The sequence below is a fragment of the Muntiacus reevesi genome, chromosome 12 (genome assembly GCF_963930625.1).
Source record: "Muntiacus reevesi chromosome 12, mMunRee1.1, whole genome shotgun sequence".
NCBI lineage: Eukaryota > Metazoa > Chordata > Mammalia > Artiodactyla > Cervidae > Muntiacus > Muntiacus reevesi.
Window position 1 is genome coordinate 53,584,363 of NC_089260.1, and position 14,267 is coordinate 53,598,629.

A 14,267-nucleotide genomic window follows, 5' to 3' on the forward strand; every position below is an offset into this window, starting at 1 on the left:
AATTTACAATGAAAAAAGCAACAAAGGAGATTTCAGTTTCTTTGAATACTTCAAATTTCCAGTTCTGGAGTTTAAAATGGAAAAAGATGTTAAAAGGCAATAAAATTGGGGGTTTATTTCCCAAATGCCTTATTTTTTCCAGGCAACAAAAGCAAGCATAATGTATATACTCAGATTTATTGTCTTTTGAAGCTTTCAGTCTGGCACGCTTTGCATTCAGAGGCCACTGCACAGCTGTTTTGCCCACCATCACTTGGGTAGGTGCTGTGCAGGACGCATGCAACTAAAGCAGGGGTGCCCCTCTGGGTCTGTAGGGAGTGCGGTACATCAAGGAAGTCCACTGTAATAGAGCAGCATGAATTGCTAATATGTTGCCATTATGGAAAGGACCACTGGCATATTGAATAATGTAGCTTTCAAAGCCAAGCAGAAAATGTGATTACACACAATTTGATTGCTGTTTTTTAAATAAATATTTTCAAAATCAGGAGATATTTTATTTCATGTAATGCATAAAGTATGTAATAGTGGACTGGAGCTAAGTAAGTATCTTTTAGGACATGAAGGAGCTGATGATGTCATACCCATTTAGACATGAAATAATAGAAGCATTAGTTTAAAATGGAATGGATGTCACCCTGGTTTGTTTCTTTCTTTAAAAAAAATAGGAGCAGAAAAGCAGTAAAAAATGATTTTGCCCATTTTGACAGAAGAAAAAAGAAAAAAGACAAAAGATGATTATTTAGCATTATGCCACAATTCATCAAAAGTTTAGCAATTTCAGCCATTTTTTCACAAATTATGCTTTTTTTAATATTGCACATGAGAACAATTATTAAAGCATTGTAACAACTGTGAAAAAATGGACAGGTTTTTTATTCTTATTTTTGACCATATATAATAATAAAAGTGTGTGGTTTGGGTTTTTTTTTAATGTCAGATTCCTAATAAGGCTAAAAATGAGCATTGTTTGTAGTTAGTTGGTAAGCTCCACCTAAGCCCTTTCTTTGCTCCAAACAGACTCTACTTTGAATATGGTATTGATAAGAAATTCCATAGACTCAGTATGCTGATGATTTGGGACTATCTTTTAGTGCTGTAATAAAATATTGCTCCAAAATAGAGCTCTCCTTAAGTGTTCAGGAAAGGAGCCAATTTAAAAATAACTCCTCTCCATTCTTATGCCAAGTATGACAACTCAAGATTCACTTTGTGTATAAGGGTTGCTGTACTTTTTCTTCACCGTTAGAGTTCATATGGATTAGTGCCTAGACCATGCACGGAAGAAATTAAAAAGCTATAAGACCAGTTATATAATATACTGTAAGCAAACTTAAAGAGTTATTCAATCCAGTCTCTTAATTCCAGACAGAAGTAAGCCTAAACCATTTAAGATATGCAGTTTTCTATCTAAGAGCCAAGATTCCACAACTTTCCTTGGTAGTCTGTTTGTGTTTAATTAACCTTGTAACATTAAGTTAAATTGCACTGAGAGATTTAGATTCCTTCCAGGAAGTTGCTTATTAAAGTTAAACTAAAAGATCTTAACTGCAATTTCACTCTACTTTGTCTGCTTCAGACATCTGAATGCTTGAGGAACAATTGATTGCAAGTATTTGACATTTATTAAGTCAGTCCTGCAGTTGTGTTTTACCTGGTCCAAATAACCCCAGTTCCTTTAACCTTTCCTCAAAGGTCATATTTTTCAACTTTTAAATCAAATTAACTTTTTCTTTTCTAATTTGTGATTTTAAGGAATGCCAACCACCATGGAAGGCAGAGCTCTAGACAGAGCCTGGGGTTGCAGATTAATTTCTGAAGTTTTCAAATAATTCTCTGCCCCCACATGGACTTTTTATGATAGGCTCTTTAATAGCATCATTGATTGCCAACATATTTAATTTTTGACCCATCGATCACTCCCGTGGCGTGTGTGTCCCTTGCTGTATTGGTATCTAGGCAGCAGTTCCCCATCTTGTTTCTGTGTAACTCACTTCTCATCCTAAAGGCAAACATCTGGGAAGGACATCATGGCATTATTCCTCAGGCATTTTTTTTTCTGGCTGTGTATCCATGATTTAAGTAGCCTTTGGCAAACAGAAGGAAGAAAAATATAGTTACATACTCCTAATTGTCCTTGGACAAACAGGTGCCAAGTAGGCCCATAAGTAAGACTTCCTAGGCCTTGACAATAAAGTTTCAGTCTCTAGCTGTACCCTCTAATTGTTAATAACATGTTTCCTAAAGTGTTGAGAGGGCGTTTGGGGAAAGCAGCACAGAACCTGGATGAAAAGAGGTGGGAGTGGGAAGAATAAACAGCTGTTCCAGAGAGAAATCGTGTACCTGAGGTCTCCATGAGACATATGCTTCCTGCATGTGGCCCCCTTGCCTGCCCCTTACCCCTTCCACACATGCTGTCTGTGTCCCTTCTACCTTTGGGTCCATCTCCACCCCTGAACCCTAAATAAGAATGTTAGCGCTTCATCCATCAAGTCCTGAAGGGAAGTCAGGCCCTGAGCTGTGTGCACTGCCCTCATGTCCTTCTGGCTCTGTCTTTCCTTCCTTGGCCTTCGCTTTAACGCTTAGGACATACCCCCACTCTCACCACACCATGCAGAGAAGTCTGCCTCTCACTCTGCCGGTGAGCTCTTTATGGAAGAGAACCCAGACCCCCAAGAGCTTGTTTGGTTTCATTATCAAGACTTCCACATAGCAGTGTTACAGGGAGTGCTTGCACAGAGTAAGACCTCAGTAACTATCTCTGATCCAAGAAATGAACTCAGTTATCCCTGATGGAACCCTGACAGTTTTCCCCAAACAGGTACAGGATCGTTCTTGCTTTGTTTTTTTTTTCTTTCTTTTTTCTTTCTGACACTTCTAAGTTGTGTAGTCTTCTAAAATAATACCAATTTTCCATCATTTAAAAAAATGTAACACTATGTGTTGTAGTATCTAAATGCGTCAAGACTGCTGTAATACTTTCCATTTAGCTAAATGAATTTGAGCCCTAACCTTACATCTATTTTGTAGTCTTAACATTTAATCAACTTACTACTAATTATTCCTAACCCATGCCACTATTACATTGATATGTTCGACAATTAATTACAGTGTATAGTTGATCTTTTTCAGATGTTTATTTTATTTTCTGAGTAGAGCTATTTTTATGGAGAAAAATTGTCAGCAAAATTACAAGACACCTAAAGGAACATATTTCTGCCTAGTCCTCCAAAATCTTAGGGGCAGAAGAGGCAATGCAGAGAATTAATGTTTGTTAAAGATTGGCTCATATGACCAGTGTTGAGATAGATAGATAGATAGATATAGATATAGATATATATAAAATCACAAAATGATTCAATCTTTGACTTGCTGTTGGCTTCGTTTGGGTGAGTAGATTATTAACATTAAAATGGTGCATTATAAATCCATTTAGTCATGGAGTCATAGGAGAATTAGTCTAAAATGCTTTTCAGGAGAACAATGAACCAGTCTCACTCCAAGACACCGCTTCCTTCATTATTCATTAACTGTTCTTATCTCAAGCACATGGGAACATTCTAAGAGCAGGTTTTGTTTTTTTTTCCATTTCAGTTTTTTTCCAGTTTGAAAGTTCTGAGTTCTTTTATGTGGACAAGCAGTACCTACAGGAACATAATGTTTGTCTTTTTATGTTAGTCATTCATATATGTTTCTCTGCCAGAAGCAAACACACGCCATCGGAGAAAAGGAATAGCGCACTGCAGAGTCTTTCACCATTCTGGACAGTCATTAAAATACTAAATTCAACCTTCCTTTTCTCAGTCATTTAAAATATCATGAATGCTGTAATAATTCTGAGAACAGGTCTTTTCTTATTCACCTGATAAATATATTTAGTGTTTTAATAGATACATACTTGTATCTATCAACAAAATTGATAGTCAGACTTCTCTGAATTTAATGGAATATACAAATTCCCCAGGGAAATCTATGTATCATTTGACAGAAGGAGAATTAATTATCCTTTTTATAATTCAGGATAGGCAAAAAACTTCTTCAAAATTTGTTATGTTTGAAAGGTACATTTGAAAACATTTAAGGGATTTTGTGTTTTTTAATCAAAATCATTATTTTCTTTAATAAAATAATATTCACGCCCCCAAAACATACTGCACTATTAACATTTTTCAAATTTTTATATGCAATACATAGTTAATCACATTTTCTACTAACCAGTAGACATAAATAATGGCTTAGCAGGTCGAGATAGGACCAGTCCTTCATGCATTATGAAGTTTGAAAATGATGTGGATGAAAAATAAAGTCCTGCTTTAATTAAGATGGTAAATTCATAAGGACTATTGCTAGAACCATTATATTATTAAGACTATCAAAAGATAAAAAACTGTTTGCATTTTAATGCATTTTCTTTCTGTTGTGTGGTACACACATCTACAGTGTTTGAAAAATTAATAGGACAAAGAGACATAACTATATTCACATAGAAGAAAATTGCTTGCATCTGTATTTACATATCTCTCATCTCTCTACTGGAGAAGGAAATGGCAATCCACTCCAGTGTTCTTGCCTGGAGAATCCCAGGGACAGCGGAGCCTGGTGGGCTGCCGTCTATGGGGTCGCACAGAGTCGGACACGACTGAAGCGACTTAGCAGCAGCAGCAGCAGCAGCAGCATCATCTCTCTACATAAATGTATGCAATTACACATGTAGGTCTCGAATGTGTGTTAGGAACTCTTACCCCATCGCGAGAGTACCATGGTGGCCGTGGCCATTCCCTCCACAAGACAGATGCAAACTGGAACCTTTAGGTGACAGCTGTTCTTTCGTGTCTGGGGTTGTTTTTGCTTTCCCCAAAGCAGCCCCATTTCTAATTACAGCAACCCACGGGGCTCAGGCCATGTTTCCCAGCAGACAGCAGACACAGCCTTCTCTGCAGCCAGCCTGCGAGCTCGCGTTCCACCCCACTCTCACACGTTTGGAGGGTCTTTGTTGTGCCTCCAATCTACTAGGTGTGACAGGCAGTGAAGGCTAGAATACCGGAGCTGACAGTTCACTGGGAAAGATGAGGGCTACGTATATGAAACTTGGAAAATGTGAGACCGTGGAAAGTCAGATTCTCAGATCTGGTGCCCTCCTTAAGTCATCCAGGGAATGCTGACCACCTGCAGAAACTAACCCATGGCCTTGGGGTCTGGAGAAGCAGGGCGGGTGGTAGGTACAGCAGCTGGTTCAGGGGTGAGGCAGCCCAGACTTGACCCCTGCACGTGGTTGTGGGCCAGTGAGCTCACATGCCTCACTGTCCTTGGTGGTGAGGCTTCAATGGCTCCAGGTGTCTAAAGCCCTCAAACAGCACCCAGCAGATGGGGTGCCTCAAGTTGGCTGTTTGTTCTCCATCTGCTTGGAAGCCCTAGAGCTGCTTGTCTGGGTTTTCCTCACACTGTCTGTCATTCCTCTTCCAGTTACTAGTGTCCATCCTACCTGGGCTGTTCTAAGAACTATTATGCTGGCATTTACTGAGCATCTGCTTTTGCCAAGTCCTGGGCAAGGTGTTTTCACAGTTTCCTCCTAAACCCCCACAGTTGCACCAGGAGAGGGTGGTGTGATCCTTTCCTTGCATGGAGTCGGGGGGGGGGGGCGGCTAGAAGGGGACTGAGGTCACAGGCAGGTTATACAGTTGGCAGCCAGTAGGTGATAGGCAGCCACCCTGCCATTCCTGGGGAGGCAAAGACTGCCTCTCACGTGGTGAGTCTCGATCACACTGCACTGAAAGCCTTATTGGGGCCCCTGTTCCTTCCATTCTCTCCATGGAGGTTTCTGATGGACTTGGTACCATTCCGTTCACACTGCCCATGCCAGACAGAAACAGTCCCAATTCTGTCCTCTTTTTTTTTTTTCCAACAGAATTAACTCACTTTATGTTTACATTGCTGAAATAATATAATCAGAGAATGAGTAGAGGAAAAGAGCACTCTTATAATCCAGCGAAAAAAAGGGTGGGCTTGGAATTCTTGCTGATGACTTTGACAAATCACTGGGTCTCTCTGACTCTCAGTTTCCTTTGCTGTAAAAGGACAAAAAAATGGTATGACAACAGTATTTACATCACTATGTGGTTTGGAGGTTTAAGTGAAACACAAGATTAATATTTCTAGTACCTAACAGTTTAAGTACATTTTCTAGTCATCATGTTGGATAGATTAGCATTCCAGCTAGTGATAAATGTTTGCTCTTTGCCAAAAATCAAAAAATTTAAATTATTGCCTCCCCTCTGAGGAAGGCAGTGTTACCTCTTCAGGTGACAGCAGGCTACACTAGCAGACAAGGTCTTGTGCCCGGTAGCTGGGTTGTCTGCCCTTTGTCAGGACACCATTATCAACCAACCTCAAGATAGTCTTCCCTCTCCATCGTTAGGATACAAAACTTACTTTTAAAAGTGCAAAGATATTTAAATTATTTTATAAATATAAGAAGTAAAAATTCTGGGCAGCTTGCCAGGGATAGCAGATCTGAAATTACTTTGAAATATTTCCTTTTCTTTATTAAATTCTACTACCTTTTCTGATATGTTTGTATCAGTTTGCCTCTTCATAAATATTTGAATGTTCTGTTTGACAGGGAATGGATAAAGGCCAAAGAAATAGACAGGAAATTATGACTAAACTTTAGGTTTTCTTCATTCCTGTCCAATAATGATGAATTAATGTCACATTAATAGGGTCACAAAGCTTCTTGACAGGACAAGTCCCAAAGGAACAGTGTGCTCAGATGCCCCCGTGGACTGAGGGCCCTACCCAAGACCCCAGAGTGTGAGTGAGGACATGCATTGTGAAGAATGGTGGGGTCTGAGGGTGAATTGCAGAGCTCCCCACATCAATGGCTTCCTTCTTCTCATCAACCTACAGACACCCCAACTCCTGAGACCAGTGCTGTGGAGACCCCTGCATGGGGCTGGACACTGGCTGGTCCACTTACTCTGCATACAAACATCACACACAGTTATCACAGAGGAGGAGCTGGAAGATTTGAACACATCAGCACTTAGTGGGACCTTCATCAGTTCAGTTCAGTCACTCAGTCGTGTCCAACTCTTTGGGACCCCATGGGCTGTGCACTCCAGGCTTCCCTGTCCATCACCAACTCCCTGAGCTTGCTCAAACTCATGTCCATTGAGTCAGTGATATCATCCAACAATCTCATCCTCTGTCATCCCCTTCTCCTTTTGACCACAATCTTTTCCAGCATCAGAGTCTTTTCCAGTGAGTCACATCAGGTGGCCACAGTATTGGAGTTTCAGCTTCAGCATCAGTCCTTCCAGTATATATTCAGGACTGATTTCCTTTAGGATTGATTGGTTTGATCTCCTTACAGTCCAAGGGACTCTCAAGAGTCTTTTCCAACACCACAGTTCAAAAGCATCAATTCTTTGGCGCTCAGCTTTGTTTATAGTCCAACTCTCACATCCGTACATGACTGCTAGAAAAACCATAGCTTTGACTAGATGGACCTTTGTCAGCAAAGTCTTGTCTCTGCTTTTTAATATGCTATCTAGGTTGGTAATAGCTTTTCTTCCAAGGATCAAGCATCTTTCAATTTCATGGCTGCAGTCACCATCTGCAGTGATTTTCAAGCCCCCCAAAATAAAGTCTTTCACTGTTTCCATTGTTTCCCCATCTATTTGCCACAGAGTGATGGGACCAGATGCCATGATCTTAGTTTTCTGAATGTTGAGTTTTAAGCCAACTTTTTTACTCTCCTCTTTCACTTTCATCAAGAGGCTTTTTAGTTCCTCTTTGCTTTTTCTCATCTGCATATCTGAGATTATTGATATTTCTCCCAGCAATCTTGATTCCAGGTTGTGTTTCATCCAGCCCAGCATTTCCCATGATGTACTCTGCATGTAAGTTAAATAAGCAGCAGAGTGACAATATACAGCCTTTTACTCCTTTCCCAATTTGGAACCAGTCTGTTGTTCCATGTCCAGTTCTAACTTCTGTTGTTCCATGTTCAGGTTCAGCTTCTTAACCTGCATACAGATTTCTCAGGAGGCACATAAGTTGGTCTGGTATTCCTGTCTCAGAATTTTCCACAGTTTGTTGTGGTCCACACAGTCAGAGGCTTTGGCATAGTCAATAAGACAGAAGCAGGTGTTTTTCTGGAATTGTCTTGCTTTTTCGATGATCCAACGGATATTGGCAATTTGATCTCTGGTTCCTCTGCCTTTTCTACAACCAGCTTGAATATCTGGAAGTTCATGGTTCACATACTGTTGAAGCCTGGCTTGGAGAACTTTGAGCATTACTTTGCTAACGTGTGAGATAAGTGCAATTGTGTGGTAGCTTGAACATTCTGTGGCATTGCCTTTCTTTGGAACTAGAGTGAAAACTGACCTTTTCCAGTCCTGTGGCCACTGCTGAGTTTTCCAAATTTCACTGGCATTTTGAGTGCAGCACTTTCACAGCATCATCTTTTAGGATTTGAAATAGCTCAACTGGAACCATCACCTCCACTAGCTTTGTTCATGGTAATGCTTCCTATGACCCACTTGACTTCGCATCCAAGATGTCTGGCTCTAGGTGAGTGATCACACCATTGTGGTTATCTGGGTCATGAAGATCTTTTTTATATAGTTCTTCTGTGTATTCTTGCCTCCTCTTCTTAATATCTTCTGCTTCTGTTAGGTCCATACCATTTCTTTCCTTTATTGTGTCCATCTTTGCATGAAATGTTCCCTTGGTATCTCTAGTTTTCTTGAAGAGATCTTTAGTCTTTGCCATTCTATTGTTTTCCTCTATTTCTTTGCATTGATCACTGAGGAAGGCTTTCTTATCTCTCCTTGTTATTCTTTGGAACTCTGCATTCAAATGGGTATATTTTTCCTTTTCTTCTTTGCCTTTCACTTCTCATCTTTTCTCAGGTATTTGTAAGGCCTCCTCAGACAACCATTTTGCCTTTTGCATTTCTTTTTCTCAGGGATGGTCTTGATCCCTGTCTCGTGTACAACGTCACAAACCTCCATCCATAGTTCATCAGGCAGTCTGTCTATCAGATCTAATCCCTTGAATTTGTTTGTCACTTCCACTGTATAATCATAAGGGATTTGATTTGGGTCATACCTGAGTGGTCCAGTGGTTTTCCCTACTTTCTTCAATTTAAGTCTGAATTTTGCAATAAGGAGTTCATGATCTGAGCCACAGTCAGATCATGTGTTGTTGTTGTTGTTGTTGTTGTTGTTTTCTGCTGATTGTATAGAGTTCTCCATCTTTGGCTGCAAAGAATATAATCAATCTGTTTTTGATTTTGGCCGTCTTGTGATGTCCATGTGTAGAGTCTTCTCTCGTGCAGTTGGAAGAGGGTATTTGCTACAACCAGTGCATTCTCTTGGCAAAACTCTATTTGTCTTCATAGTGATTCATAATCCAAGTTACCCTGGCCACTCAGCTGCCTACAGAGGGATTTCCAAGCAGGACCTGGTCTCGGATACACCTGCCAGGATTGTTATTTAGGCTGAGTGCCTTTATGCTTCACATAGCCCATCCCCACAGCTGCAGGAGAGGGACACACTACCCTTGTCTATTTGGATGAGTGCATGCACGCGACATTAGCTCCTCAGTGTGAGAGAGCATCAGCTATGGAAAACAGACCTCTAAACGTGCTATAGAGGTATAAAAGAGCTACTTCTTAGAGCACAGAATAGTTTAAAAGATAGAATGTTAGCACATTTCATTGGTACGATGGAAAGAGTGCTGAAATCAGGAATGTCTGAGGGCGGAGAATCCCAAACATGACCTCATGAAGTTCAGAGTTCCATTGTCGTGCAGTGATTACAAGAAGATAGGCCCTTCCTAGCAGGACCTGTAACAGGGGAATTCAGCATGTTCCCCATTTGTGAAATGCAGGTAACAAGAGAGTGTGTTTCCTCTTGTTGTGAAGATTAAATGACATAGTACAAGTAAGGCCATACCATAGGTTCTCACACAGTAAATTATAAACAGCTATTTCTTTTGTATGTACCTTAATATTGGTGTTCTTTAGTTCCTAAGGTGACTCTTTTGCAACCCCATGGCCTGTAGCCCCATCAGACTCCTCTGTCTGTGGGATTCTCCAGTCAAGAATACTGGAGTGGGTTGTCACTCCCTTCTCCAAGTGATCTTCCCGACTCAGGGATTGGACTCACATCTCCTGCATTGGCAGGCGATTTCTTTACCACTGAGGATTTCCTTAATTTTCATGTGAGGTTTTATTAAGTTAATAAAGTTTGATACTATATGTCATGTAATATGCAAAGTAAAGCTTTCTTATTTATATTAATTTAAAATTTTGGCTTTTTAAAATTAAAAATAGAGTAGATTTGTAGCCAGTATTTTATAACTATAAATAGAGTATAACCATTAAAATTGTGAATCACTATACTGTATATACCCGTAACTTATGTTGTACATCAATTATACTTCAAAAAAAAAGGAAGAAAAAACAATAGATTCTAATTTTCTGAGGCTTTTAAGCATGATTACTTTTAAGAGTTTGAGTGAATCTTCTCATCTGACCTTCCATTGAAAGTTTCAGTGTTCCAGGAGAAAGGGTGGAGTCCTGGGCTATGGCTGTGGTGGGAGGGGGCTGGCACTCCTCCGCATGTGTCTGCCAATAAAGCGCTGGACAGCAACGAAGGAGAGGAACCCGATTGTCCTCACAGGCTCTTACATCATTCTGTAATTATCATATGATGTGAAATGAAAAGAAGGTGGAATTACTCCCAAAAGCACGAGCAAACAGAAAAGAAATGACTAGGATACACAGCTTCCTGCAAAGGCCAGAAAAGATGAAATTAGGACTTAAATCTCCCCAGGCAATCTATCAAAATGTTGAGGAAAACACATTACTGATGAGAAAATATCATCTACTAGGAAACAAATGCACGTAACTCTGAATCGTGGATCACAAAAGGGTTTCCTCAGGCCCCTTGATGACAACTTTATGATGCATAAAATCATGAGTTCTTCTTATTACAGTTTATTGGATAAGCACCTGCATGAATACAGGGCTGCGCTCTGCCCAGGAAAAGAAGATTCTTGCCCAGAGCACTCTTGGTCCAAGTTGTGAAGGAGACGCCTCTCAGGCATAAAATTTAGGAGACGAGAAAGTGATTAGGGTTATGTCCATGAGAGAGCAAACAAATGTTTTGACAAGGAATAAACCTGGTTATAGGTCCTTTTCTTTGAGAATAATTGAACAAATATTTAAGACAGTAATCCTGTTGACAGTTATCAGGGAGTTTCATTTCAAACCTTTCCTATTTCTGCTTAGTTTAAAAATACAGAGGTAATAACAACTCTAGCACATACTGTACAAGCTTGAAATCCCTTCTTCTTACATCTTTTGCAATTTCATGTCAGTGGAAAATCACAGAGTCACTCTACCAGATGCACAATTACCTAAAATAGCAAGAGGTTTGAGGCACAAAGTTCTTCACATATCTGTAGTTCATCATTTTTCTGTCTCCTCTTTGTGGACAGACAGAGCTCACATCTCTGCAGTACCAAGTGTCTCTGCTTTTTGGTTGGATTCTTCATCAGAGATTCTTGCTTGTGGACTCTAGCCAAGTCTAAAATTGAACCCCAATTTTTCCTCTTTGTGTCTCATTCATATACACAGGCCTTGAGTTTTAGAATTATTAGGCAATATTGGGCATCTACCATCTGGAGGATTGCCATGTCATTTATCATTCAAGCCAACACAGTTTTGAGAGTGAAGCACCTAACTAATGATGATTAGGCCTAAAACTGGGACTCTCCTGAGGACACAAATTTAGGTTCCAGTCAAGACAATGAGCATGTTGATGGTGATGCCAGAGGTTTGGTAACAACTCCTGGTCTTGAGTGTCTAATAAAGCAAAAGAGTTTTGTACTTAAAACATCATCAAGCATTTCAAAGCATGGCATTTCCTATCACAAACTTTTTAAATAATGTGAGAAATCAAGGAAGATTACCTAATAGGGGTGCAGTTAGAAAAGGATCTCAATAAATGACTGATTATGGACAGGGAGAAGTAGAGAAGTATATTTGGAATGAGGGAGTTTCACTGAGTATGTGAGTATGTATCATGTGAGTTGAATCACTGTCCACCCCTAAAACTTCATTCATCTTTTCCTCTCACTCCCTCATACTTGCAATCTCCGCACATAGCTTGCTTCTTCACTGCTCCCACCGTGGTCCACAGTGCCGTCTTCCCTTGGGATCCTCACTGGCCTCTCCTACCTCTTGTCCCTCCATCAAACACTCTCCACACAAGCGTCAGTGTGCTCTTAGCTCATTCACCCTTCACTGACTCCTCATTGCTTCTGAGACAAAGGAGAAAAAGAAATTCCATGTTTCTTATCATGATATTCAAGGCCCTTCTGAGGTTACTGACCCTACTGCATACTCTTCTGCCCATAACTGAGCTGCAGTCACGCTGATTTTCTGTCACTCACCTCTCTCCCACCCAGTGACCCAGTATTTTGGGAATACTCTTGACTCAGATCTTCATGCTCACCGCTCAGCTCAAATGTCACCTCTTGGAAACACTGGTCTAAAGTGGCACTGTCCCCCACCACCACCACCACCACCACTTACCTCACATCACATTGCTGTGTTTTATGGAATGAGTTAACACTGCAAAGCTCACATGATAACAAAGTGAATGCATATTGTCTTTGTTCCTGAGTTATCTAGTTTACTTAGTGATTTGCCTTCCACTGCCTCTCTCTCTGTGAGAGATGGGAATCTTGGCTGTGTAATCCTTACTCTGTCCTGCACATCTTGAAGAGCACTCATAGGAGGCATTCACTTGATAGTTGTTAAGTGAATGCCTATGCAGTTAGCCTTGTATCTGATGGATTAAATAAGTTCTTCAGCAATTCAAAACTCTAGGAAAGGTCATACTTCCTATTTTAATGTAACAGGGATTCCATGGCAACAGGTACAAAAGCTTGGTTATGTGTATGTCCTCACACACACACACACATTATATATACATACTCTTAACTATGTAAGTGTGCTCATTTATGATTAAAATATATTTTACATTTTTGCCTTCCTTTCTGACTTCTTCCTCCTAAACTTCAATCCTGAAAACCTTAAATTTGTAAAGCACTTAGTCAGGACAGTTCCAGAAGAACACACATAAATGTCTGAGACATCAAGAAGACTGATATATAAACCATGTGAATTTTCCTATTGTTAATGGACATTTACATAGCTCCTTCATTTAGGAAGATCCTAAACTAAGAGCAGGGTTTTCCTGGTGGTTCAGCAGTAAAGAATCTGCCGGCCAATGGAGGAGGCGCAGATTTAGGAAGATCCCTTGGAGAAGGAAATGGTAATCCATTCCAGTATTGTTGCCTGGGAAATCCCATGGACAGAGGAGTCTGGCGGGCTACAGTACGTGGGGTTGCAAAAGTCACTACTTAAAGTCACTAAACCACAAAAACAAACTAAGAACAGTTACTGTTCCCAACTCAGATGCCTTAGACAGTGATGCCTGCCAAATTCTCTAATCCAGCAGAGAGGAAAATGAGGAACCAAGAGAGTGACACAGAATTCTCCCCATCCCAAGGTGTCTGATTCTAGTTCCTCAAAATGATCAAATCTGGGGATGTTTAGCTTATATAACATCATAAGAATGAAAGTTATGTGGTTGATTGGACTTAAAACATACTTTCAAATTATAAGCATTAAGGTAAATATATATATAGAAAAGTAGCTTTGAAAACTGAAAACACAACTTCTTCAGAGATTTAAAGAGGCCAAGAGGTGTTTAGAAAGTAGTGACATAATTTTGAAAAACAATTATAAAATTTTAACATTAAAAAGTTTTGATGAAATCTGATAGATTGGCAAATAATTTGCATAAGTATTTACAAAATGTATAGAGAAGGCCAGAAAAGAGTTTGGAATTTTTCTTTTTCTTTCCCATTTCTGCTTCTAGGAATCTAGTCAGGAAGAGAATGCTTGTTGTGTAGAGAAATTCATTTTGGAGTAATTAGAGATACTGGGAGTATAAGTGAAAGAGTCTGGCAAGTTCTTAACTTACCTGAGCCTTTGCACCAAATGTATTCTAATACCTATTTTGGTTATGACATTCTATAACTGTAGGTAACCATTTGGGCTTTGGAAAACTGTCATATAGATTTGTCTTAAATAATTATGAATTGTAGACCCTGTCAACTCCTATGTAGGTTGAAATATTAACTGGATATCTTCTTTGAAGTTGTTCATGGACTTTTCA

General features: G+C 39.9%; 1 protein-coding gene across 2 annotated transcripts in view; it reads left to right on the forward strand.

Annotated features, from left to right (window-relative positions):
* TOX (thymocyte selection associated high mobility group box) overlaps positions 1 to 14,267 on the forward strand; it is a 301,092-nt gene that overhangs the window by 171,008 nt on the left and 115,817 nt on the right. The window lies entirely within an intron of this gene.